At 43.3% G+C, this 15,806-nt stretch overlaps 1 protein-coding gene and 1 long non-coding RNA gene across 3 annotated transcripts in view; one reads left to right on the top strand and one right to left on the bottom strand.

The window, feature by feature from the left end:
• Positions 1-15,806, top strand: part of slc25a21 (solute carrier family 25 member 21) — a 119,631-nt gene that overhangs the window by 51,249 nt on the left and 52,576 nt on the right. The gene's annotated exons all lie outside the window — the stretch shown is intronic.
• On the bottom strand, positions 1,123-2,640 carry LOC144031784 (uncharacterized). Its single transcript, XR_013287606.1, has 3 exons — positions 2,364-2,640; positions 1,722-1,952; positions 1,123-1,448 (listed from the first exon to the last, which is right to left on the bottom strand). It is a non-coding gene; the product is annotated as an uncharacterized LOC144031784 (long non-coding RNA).

Genomic DNA, 15,806 nt, shown 5'->3' with positions numbered 1-15,806 from the left:
ACAATTATTTTGTAAGCGGGTGGATACAGAGTGTAAACTTTAACATCGCATCAGAAGAAACGGTTGCTGTTGCACGTAAGTAAACCACATGGTGTTGGTAATTCTGCACACAAAAATGTTGATTTGTTCTCAGGCTTCCTGTTATCATTGTGTTTACATGCACAGCTAGGTTTACCTGATGTGGTTTTTCTAACAATTTTATAACAGGCAAATATGGCAGAGCGTATAAGAATAAAAAGTAACTATGCACAGCCTCCCCGTGGCTTAATTAAATTTAATGCTACCCTTTCACTAGTTACATGTTACTTAATCAACTTATTCTAAATGGTTAAGGTTAACCACTCTCAGAGGACGTATTTTTAGTTTCAGTTTCCAGTACAATAAAACGTGTTCATGGTAACTACTGAGCATACTGACAGCTTTTCTTATGATCTCACGGTTAAGGAGGCTGTCACAACACCCAATTTCTGTCTGGTGCCAGATGGCAACAATTCCCATCACTTGTCACGACAACACCAATATTATTACCAGGTATGTATGGCTTTACTTTTTGTAGTTTCTTATTTAATTCTATGTTTCATATTTTCATTACAATGTTTGTAATATTTTCAGATTCAGGCACAGATGAGTTTAACTGGACGGACTTCTGCGACTTTGTGGTGTGGACAAAGTGTGATTGAGCGAGTCCACCCAGATCGCTCGTTTTGGCCAGTTGGAAAAGCCAGAGTTTTTTTTCCCTCAAATCCCCTCCTTACCTGAACTGCTCGGGAGAGCATTTACTAGATCAGCAGTGGACTTCCAGTGTTCCTGCTCAGCCGCTGTCACCTACCACTTGCTCATGTACTTCAAAGATGCGGAATAAAGTAGTTTTTTGTGCTGCAGCAGATTGTAAAATCAAATGATATCACTTGAAGTGTGCCAATCTAGACTGCCAAAAGGACAGTGGTTTTGTGACAAGTGTGAAACAAGGATTATTGGGAAAACTGTAACACAGTACTGGTACTTGTCTTACATTAAACAAATTTAAAAGAGAGCAACTTTTTCCTCTGTACATAGCATAATGAAGGTCATTGCGTACCCCATCAACATTACATCATACCGTCATCTCAGGATGGTAGGCACCTGTGCTAAAATAAATACATTAATTAACAGTTCAATTTTATCCCTGAAATTACTACATCTAATCATTATTCACTTCATTTTTTGTGCTTTTAGAAATAATAGAGATTTATGCCATTACTTTAAGAGGGACCATATTGCACATTGAGTCAAATCCTGTCATTTGTCTTATGTATAGCTTTGTAAACAAACCCAACAATAGAATTTGTATAAACGCTGCCTTTATTAGCGCCAAACAAACAGTCGCATGTTGTCCTCCTCCAATGCTTTGATGCTCGCCTTCGTTTCCATCATGTCATTGGCAATCAAGTCGGTGTGGCATGAGATCCCTAAAGAAAAAAAATAAATAAAAAATCACAAAAAAATACGGTACCAGTAATAGGTTTAATATAGTACAGTAGTATCGTTTTTTTGTCAGTGTAAAAGAAATGTACACATTTTGTTGCATTTTTTAATGTATGAACATTGCTACAGGCAAATACTTATTTCTATTAAACACTTCCAAATGTCTCTAAAATATAAGGTGCGTGTACACACACAAACAAACACATACATTCACTCATGCATACAATATATCATGTAATGAATTCTGAGTGGCATACCAGAGTCAATGATGTCAGCAGTACTTGAGGGTACAGGTTACTGGAGCCATCTGGCTGCATAACTGCAACAATCTCTGCCACTTCGAGTCGTCTTTTCTTTGCTTGTCTCTCCTGTGCACGTTCATATCTTGGCACCGACTGGGCTGAGACATAGATGTTGTAACTTGGGACCCAACTTTAATGTTGGAGCCCAGTCGGGATGATTGGACAGAAAAACGGGCGCAGGGCGACCTGTTAAAATAAACAAATATATAAACAAATAAAATATGGAAAGACTGGTTATTTTGCCGCAGTAGGGTGGCCGTGAATAAGTTCTTTAGCATGATGTGTAGGCTACCGGGGGTCTGTTTTCTTGCATCACCCCCTTCTGTCTCTTTTTTCCAAGTTTACATTTTGCCACCAAAAAACATGTTATCGGCATTAAGAGCCCAAGACTAATCAATCCAATTTCAGCAGTAAACACTTTGCACTGGCACTACTTGGGTGAAAATGTTCGATGTTAGCTTTCGGCTAACGTCCGCTAGCCAGCTTGTACTACCGAACTTGCTTGCTCATGAATCCAAAACATAAGCAACTTGCCCATATATGGGCGGTCGAAACGTTATTAATCCTCATGCATTAAATAAAGGTAAACAAGCTTACCGCTCACAAAGTGATCGCTGCACACACGAGCCCAAAGTAACGACTTCCCTCCGGAGTCAGCACTCCTCTGTCTCCAGGCCCTGGTTCCTAATTATTTTCGGAATTCGGAAAAAAGACCGACCATTTTCCCCCTTGGCTTTGTTCGAACAGCCAACGATGCAGCAACAATGTACCATTTTAAACGCAGAAAACAAACGTGATAGATACGTGTTAGACCGAATCGCTACGTAAATGGAGGCCACCCAGCATGGCGACTACGAGAAATCCGAGGCGGAAGTGACGACATGTGCAAGCGACCTATTAACAGATGTTAGCCATGCTAGTTAGTAGGGGTGTGAATTGCCTAGTACCTGACGATTCGATCCGTATCACGATTCACAGGTCACGATTCGATTCGATACCGATTAATCCCGATGTGAATTTACAAGTCGATTGTTGCGATTTTTTTTTTTTTTACTCAAATTTAGAAAATACCATTCAGTAAACTTGTACATGTACACTAAGATTTGTATGAAAAGGTATTATTTATTTATCTGAAACTTCAGTCTTATAACTGTAAGCCACTGTATTTAACAAACAGGTTGTAACATTTTTCATGTTTGAACAGCGTTGAAATAAAATATAAAGGCTTAATGTTCTGTTAATGTAATATTCTTCCATGCTTAAGGTGTGAAAGTTAGACGTTTTGTTGAATATTTTTCCATCAAAAATGGATGTTAAAAAATCGATTCGGCTGCCTATTGAATCGATTCGAGAATTGCGTGCTGTAGTATCTCGATATATTGCCGAATCGATTTTTTTTAACACCCCTACTAGTTAGCTTGTTATATGCCTCCATATTGAATTATATTTACTTCTCCGATTGTAGACAGGCTAATTGTCGTAGCTGGTTGCAGACTATCATTTAATGCTACGTTAGCAATGCTCGGCAGCTTGCTACCTGCCTCCATATTGAGTCTATAGTATTTCCTTCACCAATAATAGACCGGTTGTAGAACACAACTAAGACTGTTAACTGAAGTTTATGGCCGATTATGCAGCTCTTGACCTTTTCCTTCAGTTGCACTCAACAAATGTTTTGGTGCCAAGAAAGTTTCAACAGTTTGAAAAATTAAATAAAGAAAGAAATAAGACATGTTTATCTAAATTAGCTCTAATTTTTCAGATATTCCTTTTTTTTTTTTTATGTGTTAATAATTTATGACTTTGGTATTCTGTTTGCTACAACTTTGAGGCTGTATCTATCTTTGCCATCATGATTATGGAGTAGTCTTTCATTTTTTGAAGCTGTATATCGCAAAAGATGATTATATGCAAATCACATTTCATGTGAAAATGAAGCAATAATGCAGAAAATTAGGTAACACTAAACAGGTGGCGTCAAAGCACAAATTACTTTTAGTTACGATCAAAGTACATTTTGTCAAATGTTAAATCACATTAATCATCAATCAATTAAAATATATATATATATGTGTATATCGGACTCGCCAGCCCCCAAAATAAAATGGCCAGTGTTATCATTGTTGTGCCTTTTCCTGAAATGATCATCTTCCGATTTGTGATTGGCTTGAATGGCCTTCCGGTTTTGTGTTGCGTTCTGTCCAGGACAGGCTATCGACACAAGTTTTACATATGTTTTATTCTGGTGGGTAAAAATGATGAGGTTTAGGTAGTTTGGGCGTCCTAGCTAAACTGGGAATGTCTCTTTGACCCCAGATCCACTTCGATTCAAAAATAAAATAAAACTGATCGCCGACAATTTTTTTCAAAAGCTTGTAATGTATGCATTTCAAAACGTTACTACGAAGTCGAAGGCCTTTTTTATAGTTTTATCAGCCATAGTGTCTGTCCGTCATGAGTGATTTCAACTTTTTTCCGTAACGCAACACCGGGATAAAAGCGAATGCGGCAAACCGCGCACAGTTCACTTGGAGTTTGTCCAACGCGGTCATCTTGACCCCTTCAATTACAGGACGAACGAGCCGTTACTTTTCCGTGCCGCTGAATTCCATTAAAGGCTTCACAATCGACGCCGACTCGCCGACGCTTTTGATTCTTCTGATTTCCCTCGCGTGCGCCGACAAAAACGTACCAGGCTGTGCCGTGACAAGTCTTTTTAAGGCCTGCACATCCGATCATCATCCTCCTCGGAAACGCTGCGACGCCAGAAACCCGAGAAGCCATAATCCCATGCCACCGGAAGACTTTGAAAAAAAAATAAAAATGCGGATTTACTCCTCCGTTGGCGGTGAATCCGAGCCCGGCGAACTCCGGGGAATGTTTTCTTGACCTCTTCAGTGTCACCTCGGACCTTGAAAGTGGAGCTGTCATTCATTGCCAGTGGAGCGGTTCCAGCTCAAGTCTTTTTAATGGCCGCAAACGTTGACTTAACACTACAAAACTGCCGCAATAATGACTTGTGTAAGCAAGTTTTTTTTTTTTTTTTTTTGGGGGGGGCAGGGAATATTATACTAACCCTAACCCTAACACCCCCCCGCGAGGGAAACAGGACAAAATATACAGGAATTTAACACCAAAACAGTAGAACTACTGTATTGTATTTTAGAGGACACTGACATAAATATTTTCAATGATTTTATTTTGAAGAGGTCGGGCAAGCGCTGCCTAATAACTTACTAGGACGAAACACCACTGGTGAAAATGAAAATTTAAGGAAATATACACAAAAATCAATTCGTCAGTTAGGATTGTTGAACCTTGGTAGTTTTATTTTATTTTTTTTTCCCTCTTCAGTGCTATTCTTTTGGCATTTTGCTTTTATTTTGTTTTTTGATCGTTACACGATGAACCGGTTTCCCCGGGCGGCTCTCTTATCTGCGCAGCCATCTTGTGTTTGCGTAAAGCACCTAAAAGACATGCCGGAAAGTGTTGACGTGGACAGGTCATTCTTAACTGGTGGGTTGGGACCTAAAAGTGGGTCTTGACAGGGTCCCCACATACAGTATGACGTGATTTCGATGTAAATGCATGACAGCAATTTGAGTTATATAGAACCTGTACAAACCTGTGTCTACAAAGTGCTTACATACATAAAAGCATACATAAAACAAAATAACAGTTAAAAAATAAATAATTGAGAAACTTAAAAAAAAATAAAAAAAAATACAAGAACCCAACTGAAACCTGCAGGGGACTGATGTGGGATGGTAAAAAAAATAATTAAGTATGTAAAAAATATAGTAAGAAGATATAATGAAAAAAATCAATAAAATAAAGGGCATCACATAATGAACTAGTTTGACATATAGTTCAGTTTAACGGCTTTTTTTGTACATTTAAAAAAATATGAAATGTTTTAAAATGTTTCCCACTTTTGGAGTTTAATTTTATGGCTAATTTATTGTACATAATTGTAAAGTAAGTGATTTAAGGTAACATTTAAGTTTGTTTTTTTGTTTTTTTTAATTGTATTAAATATTGGTGGTTGCTCTTTATTCTAAATATGAAATTACATCAGTAAAATAAGCCGTTTTGAATTTTATTGTTATTTTTAATTTAATTAGCATTTTTTTCAAATGAAATTGAGTGAACACATTTTATGTATAGATCTACACTTTTTTTGTATTTTATTGTAAATAAAAAAAGACGTGAATTTAACTTTTTTTTTTATAATTCTAATTTATTAATTAATCATATATATATATATATATATGTATGTATGTATGTATGTGTATATATATATATATATATATATATATATATATATATATATATATATATATATATATATATACCTGAGCTACAATTAACCAAAAAAAAATGTGGCCCTCAAGTACGTTTCTCCAGGTCTGACATATAAAGTGCAATGGAAGCCTCTCATAAAGTTAAATAAAAAAATTAAAATAAAAGGTTGAAAAAAATGTAATGTTTAAAATGTTTAACTTTTGAAGTCAATTTTATGCCATGGCTAATTGATTTTACATAATTGTAAAGTAAGTTAACATTTAAGATTGTTTTAAATTGTATTAATTATTGGTGATTGCTTTTTATTCAAAATATTAAATACATCAGTAAAATAAGCTGTTTAATAAGCTGTAAAATTGTATTATTTTTTTTATTAATTTGCATTTTTTTGTAATTGAAATTGAGTAAACACATTTTATGTATAGATTTACACTTTTTTTAAATTGCTTAATTTATTGTAAATAAAGTAAAAAAAAAGCATTTGTGTGAAAAATTTACAATTTAAATTTTTATTGGATATGCTTTTTTTTTATATATATATATATATATATACCTCATTTACAATTAGCCCCCCCCTGAAAAACAAAAAAGTGTCCCTGAAGCACAAACGTTTCCCCAGGCCTGACATCTAAAGCGCAATGGCAGCCTCTCAAAAAGTTCTCAAACCGCCATGTAGTCTCTTGTAGGCCTTCAATTTTCAACTTCAAGACCTGTCGCATATGCACGTCTTGCTGCATGTTGTCAAAGCCCCCCAAAGCCACACCCCCTCCTTCCCCCCCTCCCATTTATTCAAGCGTACCTTCAAGTGGTGGAGCGTATTTCAAGCGTGCTGTACGCGTTCACTCAGGCGCTCTTCATGGCTTCATAAAGAGAGAGCGAGGAAAAAAAAAAAAAAAAAAAAACAGCCCACGCTCACTTTCTGGTCGCGCCACCACGACTTGAACGTCACGCCTACCCGCCAACTCCCACAACAAGGCCGGACCACCATGTCGGATTGTGAAATGCGTCACTGGAGGATTCTCCCCGCTGTTATTTTCATTTGCATTGATCTTTTCTTTTTTTTTGTATGTGCGCCCCAACCGTGACGCATCCCGACATCACTTTTGAAATCGGGACCCAAAGTCCATCTAAGCCTGGGGACTTCGCGGATCCAGACTCAGTTCAAACTTGGGTCTAGCCACCTTATCCACAAACTGGGACGGGGGGGGGGGACATGAGACAGAAGGCGCTAACAACTAATTAAACAATTTACAGGCTCACTAAAACAATTATTGCTGCACCCTCACGATTATTGCCTCTTAATATCCACTTTTATGGTCCGTCATGGTGCTCAAAGACTCAAATCCTTTTTTTTTTTTTTTAATGGGGGCCCTCGACGTGCTCCAAAAGTCACCAGTTTGTGCAACCGCGTCTGACGTGGCGAATAATTTTACAGTAGGGCTTGACAAGGCGGGGTCAAGTAGGACTCAGACGCAGGCGTAAGGTAGGCCACCAAGGCAGCAGGTTTATTTCCGGCCAACAGTGGTCTCCTCTCAAACTGAGAGGAGAACAGGGAGGGGAAAAAGTGGAGAACAAAAAGCGCTCCACTAGGGAGGAAAAAACAGGCAAAAGGTACTGGGGACAACAGAAAGCGCTCCGCTAGGGAGGAAAAAGGGCACAAGGCAAAAGGGGTAACTAAAGGCGCTCCAAAAGGGAGGAAAAGGCACAAAAACAAGGCAACAACGCTAGGCAACATGAACGAGGACATAAGGACTGTGGACGCTTCCATGCACTGACGGTGACACTTCGGCACTGAGGGGAGAATGCAGGTGGCTTTTATTGCAGTAGGTGATTGGTGGCAGGTGGTGATAATCAAGGGCGGGGACCGGTAATTATGGAGCGGCAGGAAGGGCAAGTGACCTGGGGTGAGAGGAGAGTTGGGATTTCAACGTAAAACAGGAAACAGAAACACAAAAATAAAAGCATGAACCGCCACGCCTGGTGGCGGCGTGACAGTACCCCCCCCCTCAACGGCCGGCTCTTGACGGCCCAGGAATGTCAGGGTGCTCTGCGTAAAAATCATCAATCAATGAGGGGTCAACAATGAACCGGGAGGGGACCCATTGTCTCTCCTCCGGGCCGTAACCCTCCCAGTCTACTAGGTATTGTCTTCCGCGGCCCCGATTACGAACATCCAAAAGTTTTCTGACCTTGTAAACGGGGCCGCCTTCAATCATCTCCGGGGGGGGTGGGTCGGGTACGGAGGGCACCAGCGGGCTTTCTTGAACAGGCTTGACTTGGCTGACGTGGAATGTAGGATGAACTCTGAGGGATCGTGGCAGACTGAGTCGAACGGCGGCAGGTCCTATGGACTTGGTTACTGGGAAAGGCCCCACAAACCGCGGGGCCAGCTTTGGACACGGTACCTTGAGCCGGAGGTGTTTGGCCGATAGCCACACCCGCTGGCCTGGGCGGTATTCGGGTGCCGGTCTCCTTTTCCGGTCGGCGGCCCTCTTCACCCGGTCTCCCTGGCGTTGAAGCGCCGTCCGGGCCGCCGACCAGACTTTGTGGCACCGACGGATCATGGCCTGGACCGAGGGGACCGTTGCCTCCTCCTCCAGTTCAGCGAAAAATGGTGGATCGTAGCCGTGGACGCATTTAAACGGGGTAAGACCTGTGGCAGATGTGGGCAATGAGTTGTGCGCAAGTTCGACCCATACCAGATACTTGCTCCAGGCGGTCGGGTTCTGGGAGACAAGGCATCGGAGACCGGTTTCAAGCTGTTGGTTCAGTCGTTCTGCCTGTCCATTGGCCTCAGGGTGGTATCCAGAAGTAAGATTGGCTTTGGCTCCTAGGGCTTTGCAGAACTGTGTCCAGAATCGGGAGACGAACTGTGGTCCACGGTCGGAGACGATGTGCAAGGGAAAACCATAAAATCGGAATATGTGGTGGATCATGACGTCGGCTGTAGCTTTGGCGGATGGGAGCTTGGATAGTGGAATAAAGTGAACCATCTTGGAGAATCTGTCGACAACTGTGAGAATTGTGGTTTTACCATGGGATGAGGGTAGTCCGGTTACGAAGTCCAATGAGATTTCTGCCCATGGTCTGGATGGGATTGGCAGTGGTTGAAGAAGGCCCATCCGGGACTGAGTTGAGGACTTGTTGCGGGCACAAGTTGGACAGGCAGCGACGTACTCTTTTACGGTGGTTTCCATTGCCGGCCACCAGAATCTCCTGGCAACAGCATACATGGTCCTGCGGACTCCAGGATGACAAAACAGTTGTGAAGTGTGAGCCCAGTGTATCACCTGAGAACGTAGTTCCTCAGGCACGAAGAGTCGACGTGGTGGACAAGACGTGGGAGGAGTGACGTTGCGCAATGCCTCCTTGACATCGTCCTCAATTTGCCATCTCATGGCTCCCACAATGCAATCCCGGGGCAGGATGGTCTCAGGCTCGGCTTCCAATAGCTCGGATTCGTGGATTCTTGACAATGCGTCCGCCTTGACGTTCTTGCTGCCTGGTCTGTAAGTTAACGAGAATACAAAGCGGTTAAAAAACAAGGACCACCTGGCCTGTCGGGGATTGAGTCTTTTGGCCTGGCGTAGGTACTCCAAATTTCGGTGATCGGTCCAGATCACAAAAGGCATTTCAGCGCCTTCCAGCCAGTGCCTCCATTCTTCTAGGGCCACTTTTACAGCGAGAAGCTCCCGATCTCCGACTGAGTAATTGCATTCAGCCTTGGATAATTTACGTGAAAGAAATGCGCAGGGATGTGTCTTGCCGTCCTCTTGACAACGCTGGGACAGCACCGCCCCAATTCCAACACTGGAGGCGTCTACTTCCACCACGAACTGGCGTTTGGGGTCTGGGACTCTGAGAATTGGGGCATTGGTGAAGCGTGCTTTTAGGTCTTTGAATGCCTTTTCGGCTTCCGGGTTCCATGAAAAACGGACTTGTGGGGAGGTCAAGGCGTGTAGGGGAGCGGCAATGGTGCTGAAGCTTCTTATGAATCTGCGGTAGAAGTTGGCGAATCCGAGGAACTGTTGCACTTTCTTCCGGGAGTCTGGCGTGGGCCACTCTCGTACGGCGCGGACCTTGTCCGCGTCCATTTCCACCTTTCCTGGCGACACGATGAATCCCAGGAAGGAGATGGTATTAACATGAAATAGGCTCTTCTCAGCTTTCACGTACAGATGGTGATCCAAAAGACGTTGGAGTACTCGGTTTACGTGGTCTCGATGGCTCATTAGGTCAGGTGAGTAGATCAGAATGTCATCCAAGTAAACGTACACGAAGTGATCTATGAAGTCCTTGAGTACCTCATTTATCATTGCCTGGAAGACGGCGGGAGCATTCGTGAGGCCAAATGGCATGACCAGGTATTCATAATGTCCCCGAGGAGTGTTGAAGCCTGTCTTCCATTCGTCTCCCTCACGGATCCGAATGAGGTGGTAGGCGTTCCGCAGATCGAGCTTCGTGAAGATCTTGGCTTGTTGCAGCTGGTCGAACACCGAGGACATCAAGGGCAATGGGTACCGGTTCTTGACAGTGATGTCGTTCAAAGGACTGTAATCAATGCAGGGGCGTAGGGATCCATCCTTTTTACTCACGAAGAAAAAGCCTGCTCCTGCAGGCGAGGAAGACGGTCGGATGAGGCCGGCTTTCAAGGAGTCATCAATGTAGTTATTCATGGCCTGGCGTTCGGGTCCTGAGACTGAGTACAGTCTCCCCTTGGGAATGGTTGAACCGGGAATCAAATCGATCGGGCAGTCATATGGGCGGTGTGGAGGGAGAGTCATGGCTTTGGTCTTGCTGAAGACCTCCCGCAGATGGTGGTAGCAGGAGGGAACAGTGTGCAAGTTCGGGTACTCTTCTTGAGCCGGTGGGACGAGAGTCACCTGGTGAACCTGGGCTGTGGAGTTTCGGAGTGCGGGTTGTTCCGACCCGTGAGAGCTGCAGTCCTTTCCCCACTCCAGAACAACTCCAGTGTTCCAGTCGATTCTGGGATTATGTAGACACAGCCAAGGGTGTCCCAGCACCAAAGTGGGGGAAGCAGCGTGGAAAACGTGGAAACGGAGAGTCTCGAAGTGAGGTCCGATTCGGACTTCCAGAGGTTCAGTAATATGGGTGATTTTGAAGAGCTCCTTGCCATTCAGCGCTTTAGCCAGGATGGTCGCGGAAAGGGGTTCGGTGGAGCATCGTATTTGCCTTACGAGCTCCCAGTCCATGAGACTTTCGTCGGATCCGGAGTCGATAAGGGCTGACAGAACTGTGGTGACATTGTGGTGAGTTATCTGGATTTGCGTGAGTCTGTGGTTCTTGGCTGATCGGGGTGACGGAGAACTCACCGGAGGGTTGCCCTTCGTGGTGCAGGCTTCCACCAAGTGTCCAAGACCACCACAATAATAGCAACGGCCCTCTCGGCGTCGGCGCTGTCTCTCCTCCGGCGAAAGCCGAGCCCTTCCCAGTTGCATGGGTTCGTCGCGAGCGAGGTCCACCTCTCCTGGTTCCGGTCGGGAAGGAGCGATGAATCGCGGCCTTCTGACCTCCGGTGTCGGCGTCCAGGGGGTGGGTTCCTCCCTCCTTCGTGGTCCGCCGATCTTGGCCAGCTCCTGGCGACGATGATCGGTCCGGATGGCGAGGGAAATCAAGGCGTCCAAGTCCGCGGGGAGATCTACGGGAACCAGAAGCTCTTGAATAGCGGGTGAGAGTCCTTTTAAAAAATGGTCGTGAAGTGCGATGGCGTTCCAGCCACTGCTCATTGCCAACGTTCGAAAGCGAACTGCATAGTCGCTGACAGATTCGTTGCCTTGCTGAAGTCGGCTCAGTGCTCGTGCCTTCTCTCGGTCATTGTTTTCTGGATCAAAGACTTGGCGCAAAGCGATTTGAAAGTCCTGTACGCTTTGGCAGACCGAGGAACCCCTGGCCCATTCTGCGGTCGCCCAGGTTTTGGCCCGTCCCGTCAGGTGAGACACCATGAAGGCCACTCGGGACCGGGCTGTGGAAAATGCCTGTGGTAAATGTTCAAAATGAATATCACATTCCGTGAGGAAAGTCTGACAGCGTCCGGGTTCACCGGAGTATCGTTCTGGGGAGGCCAGTCTCAATCCTACCCCGGTGAATGGCGTGGTCGGTACAGAGAACTCAGGGTGAGGAATCTGTCCAGTGGGAGCTGGCGCTCGACGCCGTGAAAGGCCTACCAGCTCGTGGACCTGGCTGGTCAATTCCTCCATCCGGGACAGCATGGTCTGTTGGATCCGGTCCTGGTTGTTGAGCCGGGCCTCCTGGCTCTGCAGTGCGGCCTCGACCGTGCCTGCTGGGTCCATGCTGGCCGAAGTGTACTGACAAGGCGGGGTCAAGTAGGACTCAGACGCAGGCGTAAGGTAGGCCACCAAGGCAGCAGGTTTATTTCCGGCCAACAGTGGTCTCCTCTCAAACTGAGAGGAGAACAGGGAGGGGAAAAAGTGGAGAACAAAAAGCGCTCCACTAGGGAGGAAAAAACAGGCAAAAGGTACTGGGGACAACAGAAAGCGCTCCGCTAGGGAGGAAAAAGGGCACAAGGCAAAAGGGGTAACTAAAGGCGCTCCAAAAGGGAGGAAAAGGCACAAAAACAAGGCAACAACGCTAGGCAACATGAACGAGGACATAAGGACTGTGGACGCTTCCATGCACTGACGGTGACACTTCGGCACTGAGGGGAGAATGCAGGTGGCTTTTATTGCAGTAGGTGATTGGTGGCAGGTGGTGATAATCAAGGGCGGGGACCGGTAATTATGGAGCGGCAGGAAGGGCAAGTGACCTGGGGTGAGAGGAGAGTTGGGATTTCAACGTAAAACAGGAAACAGAAACACAAAAATAAAAGCATGAACCGCCACGCCTGGTGGCGGCGTGACAGGGCTGAACAATTAATCGAATCCAGTTGAGTGCAAATTCTGGTGTGTAGATAAGTTCAGATGTGATTTTGTTTTCTTTGTAATCCAAATGACCCTCTTTTTTTTTTTCTGCTGCAGTTAGTAGGGATGTAACGATATCCCAACATTACGATACGATATTATCACGATATGAAGGTCACGATACGATAATTATTATGATATTTGGGGGTTGGCGATATTTAAAAAAGATCACAATATTGTATAAAAAAAAAAAAAAAAAAGGGCTCGGACTAAAAAAACAGCAATGCGTATTAACTACCTACAATCTCTAATAACAATATTGAGGCACTTATTTGCTAATGCAAGCACACATTTATTGCTTCACACGCAAATTAGATTTCCCTTCATCTGACAATTAGCACAGATTTTAAACATAGAAGGCCAAAACATCCCTAATGAAAATTAAATTGTGCTAATAAACTAGCCACTAGAGGGTGCTAGAACTGCACAAATGCAAATCAACCTGACTTTTTTTTTTCTTAACAGATGTGTTTCTTTTAAATATTGTGAACATGACGATGCCGATATTGTGGCAGCTTTAATATCACGATATTGCCCTTATCATTACATCCCTAGGAGTTAGGTTCCAAAAAATACCCAAAGTAAATGAAATCCGCCAAGTAGTTAGCTTTGTGTTTTACGTTAATTATAAATGTTTTATATTTTCTCACATTTCTCTCTTGTTTTTAAACATTCTCAATGTTCAAACATTTATAATTTTTTATAAAAGACATAGATTAATGTAAAAAAATAAATAAAAAATGCATGCAAAATTGCACTAAAAAAAATCCACGATACAGCGAGACCACAAAAAGTGAACCGCGTTATAGAGAGGGAACACTGTAGTTTGTTTGTGTTTCTTCAGACATACATGTTAAGAGTACCTTGACAAGAATATTAAATTGCAATATTGAGGAGTAAAAAAAAAATAATATATATAAATTGGACCATTTTTCCAAATCGTTTCGTGTACTTCACAGAGTCTAGAACCCAACATCGGTATTAGGAAAAATCATCCCACAACACCAGACTGACCAGTCAGCAAGTTGAAAAGACACATGCCTGACAGTCAACAGCAAGTCGGACGTTTGGGTAGGAAGCGGCCATTTTGGACATTTCACAATTTACCCATCAACATCAAATTGGGTAGACATGAACGATAAAAAAAAAAAAAAAAAAAAAAAAAAAAAAAAAAAAAGTCTGACGGAGCCAAGCCTATACTTGAACAGGAAGTCAGCCATGTGGGTTTAAAGACGATTTTTGGAGCGATTCCAGGGCTTGTATTTCCTACTTGAGAATTTGTCCCATCGGGATTCTTGTGTCGCTAAATTGCGCAACTTTTTTTCTTCCTTACTCCATCTGACGCAGGTGAAGCATGGCGTCAAAAGTTGAGCGATCTTTTTGAGCCCTCGCTGTGTTGATGGTTATTGTTCCAACGAATGTTTGGAGCGGGCCTCGACATGCTGAAAACGCCCCAGTTGCTGCGAGCACGTGTATAAATAAATGGAGAAATTTTGGGAGAAACACAACCGCATGACTTGCGCAGTAGCCACTCCGTGGAACGTCAACGCCAGTTTCGCCGATTAACTCGAATTTGGGTGGGGTGGACATAACAAACCAAGATTCGTGAAAAATTCTCACGCTCGCACCCAAAATGGAACAGGAAGTCAGCCATTTTGGACCAGTTCATATTTTTGACGAGCGTACACATCCTTTGAACCTACCACCATCATTCATCGTCTCTTTAAGGATTTACTGTGAGCCTTCTTGGAATGACGTGCGCCCGCCGTGGTGAAATTTTTGGTGTATGACATGAACGTCCCATGATTCGATTCAATGCAGTTGTTTATTCCAAAATCCCCATTCATACAAAATGCACATTTAAAGTTCTAAACAAAAGAAATAAAGCTAGTTAGCGAGTTAGCTAGCGAGTTACGTTCCTACACGGGCGATATACAGTGTTCCCTTGTTTTCCTCTGGGGTTCCGACTTCCAACCATCCTCGACTGCAGCATTAAAAGCGGTCAAGGGGAAAACACTGCGGGCTATATGGGCGGACGAGGAGCTAAAATGGCGGACGGGGCCAAAATGGTGGCGTGGACGTAACCGTTGTAAAGTCTTAGTCTGAGTGTGTCTTAACTCAAGGACTCGCTGTATACGCTAACGTAGCATAGACACTTTTATGTAAAAATTTGACCAAGACAAGGTGCTACAAAAGCTTTGTCAAGTTAAAAAAAAAAAGTAAACAATTTTTATGATAAATGTTCTCATGTTATGAACCTAATAGCGTAGCTGCCTAAGTCATTTTTAACATTTTGTTACAATATCTATTAAAAAAATAAATAAATACAATAAGCTAGCTAAAAGGCTAAAACTTAGTTTTTCTTTGTGCCCGTGTCAAGTGTGTCATCCAGGTGCTACTGGACTCTTCTTGTTTGTTGTTTTCTAAAAAACGGTAAAACGAGACTTAGCCAACTACGCTATAATGCTAATGATACGTAGCTTTCCTCAAACGTAACCGCAGATGAGAAGAATTCAGTTGTGTGTAAAAAGTGTATATGTACTAATTCAGCTGTAATGGACTTGTTAAAATGAGACTTAGCCAACTATGCTATCATGCTAACGATACAGTAGCTTTCCTCAACCACAACCGCAGATGAGAAGAATTCAGTTGTGTGTAAAAAAAAAAAAAAAAAAGCGTTAACTAATTCAACTGCAATGGACCCGAAGCAGCATTTCAAGTTATGCGCTTGACTTTTTTTTTTTTTTGTCCAATTTCCTACTAAATACCATTTGAGCTCTGCTTTCCCGACTCCGGG

This window comes from Festucalex cinctus, chromosome 12 (assembly GCF_051991245.1).
Source record: "Festucalex cinctus isolate MCC-2025b chromosome 12, RoL_Fcin_1.0, whole genome shotgun sequence".
NCBI lineage: Eukaryota > Metazoa > Chordata > Actinopteri > Syngnathiformes > Syngnathidae > Festucalex > Festucalex cinctus.
This window is presented reverse-complemented; position numbering and strand designations above follow the sequence as displayed.